The sequence below is a fragment of the Culex quinquefasciatus genome, chromosome 1 (genome assembly GCF_015732765.1).
Source record: "Culex quinquefasciatus strain JHB chromosome 1, VPISU_Cqui_1.0_pri_paternal, whole genome shotgun sequence".
Taxonomy (NCBI): Eukaryota; Metazoa; Arthropoda; class Insecta; order Diptera; family Culicidae; genus Culex; species Culex quinquefasciatus.
The window spans coordinates 69,301,276-69,304,048 of NC_051861.1; positions in this window are offsets into that span (position 1 = coordinate 69,301,276).

Here is a 2,773-nt window from a genome sequence, read left to right on the forward strand (position 1 = left end):
TTTGATTGATACACGCTAAATAGGGGATCTCAATAATTGAGATGAACGTCGCAATAACGAGCTCGATTCTGTCAACTCTATTTTTGAGATCAGTAAACAAACAAACGCATTCTCAAATTTGAGTTGGAGAATGCCAACTCATTTTTGCGATAACACTAAGGGCGTCTCCACCGCAGAGATCTAATTGCGTGGCAAACCTATCGGTTGGATCCCCAGGCATAGTTGCAAAAAGGCGCATTTGAACAAGAAAATCCAAAAGAAATAAAATTCAAGTTTCAGTAAATAAATGAACATGCTAGTGAAGATGCATTTAATTTGAATATCGAATTTGAGTGAATATTAAAGAAATCAGGAAGCAAAGCAAAGCAATCCACTTTAACGACCCCCGGGCAGTGGTGTCACGGTTCGCTCACTCGAATCGTGGTTCAAACGATACGTCATGACGCTCAAGTGTGGTTCGCTCCAAGTTCGCCCATGATTGCGAACCAAGCACGAGCGAACCACGATCCGAACGCCTGCCGTGGTTCGCATGAACCCTTGCTCTCTCATCGCGAATGAGAGTGAGAGGGACCATCAATGTACGGTTCGCAAGAAGAGCTAAAAAACAGCAATCAGAGAAAAACATTTCATGATTTTGACAACAGAAGGTGACTATGGAGGGCTACAGAGCATGGCTGCAACAACTCATTGGGATGTCCTGGGTCTTCCAATGACTCCCTGGATTTATTATCGGTGGGTCCACCGCCGAAACAAGCAAGAGGTCTGCGGTTTATGACTGCAGATCATACCCGCATAGAGCTTTATGACGTTTCGCGTACGCACACTAGCGCACCATTTGATTTTGCTGGCCGGACAAAATTTAACCTCACTTTTTTTCGTGTACGTACACGCAATACATATTTATTTATTTATTCGTCAAACATACGTAGACTCCATGATCGTTGCTTAGTTTCTAATTACAAGGGGGGAACATCTATCTTTGATTGTAGAACTGTTTTTTCATGGTGGATTTTGTCATTGTGAAATCGATTATGTTATTATATTTGTTATAAGTTTCCATCATTCTATTCATGGGCCCGTGTTTAGCGTAGTCAGTTCTGTGAAAATACAATGCGAATGGCTCACGTGCTCTCAATACGCGTGTGGGTTCATAGAAATTTAATGTTTGTAACAACACTGGAGAATTAATTCGGTTTGCAATAAGATCATTTACGAACGAGAGAGCGAATTCACGACGCTTTACAAGTGTTTCTAAGCTTATTAACATACAGCGTGCAATATACGAAGGAAGAAGAAACACTGTCCACCCTAGTTTACGAAGAGCAAATAGTAAAAATGGTTTTTGCACTGATTCAATACGGGTTTCGTGTGTTTTGATGTGTGGACTCCACACGACGCTACAATATTCAAGAATAGAGCGAACATTTTCAATGTATAGGGGTCCTTAAAGTTATAACTGAATCGTTTTATGAAGTTGAGCATATTAGTTGCTTTGAATACCATCGTGTTGTAATGTTCGATGAAAGTCATTTTTGACTCCTAAATCTCTAACATTTGAACAGGTTTCAACTATCTGGTTGTCTAGTTTTACGTTTATATTTGGCTTATTTATTTTTCTGCTAAACAAGATCGATGTACACTTTTTAATGTTAAGTTGTAAAAGGCTACGACAGCACCATTCAAAGAATATGTTGATTTCGTTCTGGAATCTTAAAGCGTCAGTTTCGTCTTTAATTTTCATAAACAATTTCATGTCATCTGCGTAAATCGAAACGTTGATATGCTTAAATATAAAGGATACATCATTTACGTAAAGAATAAAAAGTAATGGGCCTAAATGAATGAGAGCCTTGAGGTACCCCGGTAACATTAATGAGCCTACATATGAGGCCATTAAATTTAACACATTGCGTGCGTTTTGTTAAGTAAGATTTAAGCCATGAAAGTAGATTAGAATCAATTCCGATTTTATCCAATTTGAAAAGAAGCATAGGAATGTCCACTCTGTCGAAGGCTTTGCTAAAGTCAGTATAGAGTGTCTGTACAGAGTTTTTGTTATCCATTTCATTCAATGTGTAGTTTACGAATGAGAGAAGATTACTTGCGGTTGAGCGCCCTTTGAAAAATCCATGCTGTTTTTGTGTTATGTAGTCTTTTAATTGAGCAAACATTTTGTTGTTAACTATTGCCTCAAAGAGCTTGGGAATAAATGAAATAAGAGCAATTCCACGGTTGTTTTTCACGTCAGATTTTTTTACCGGATTTGAAAATTGGAACTAAATATGATTTCTTCCAAGCACTTGGGAATATTCCTGATTTTAATGATAGATTAAATAGCCAATAAAGCGGAGAAGCCAGTTCAGAGGCTACATTTTTTTGCAAATTTTGGAGATATTCCATCTGGTCCGGTACTTCTTGAACTGTCAAGAGCTTTAAGAGCCGCCTGAATTTCATCTAAGGATAAGCTATCGACTGTTATTTCGTTATTCGCTTGGGGTATAAAGGAAAAGTAGCTTCGGTCGCGATCGTTTTCATCAAAAGAGGTGTATACGCTTTCAAAAAAGTTTGCGAATAATTCACAAATATCTGTACTGTTTTTGCAAATTTTATTGTCGAGAGACATAAATATTTGACGGAAAATTACTACTTTTTAATTTTGATTTGACAAAATTGAAAAACTGCTTGGAATCATTCTTGATTTCCGATTCTACCTTTCTATGATACTTTTCAAATTCAAATTGGATGGTGACTTCTAACTGACTGCATATTTGTA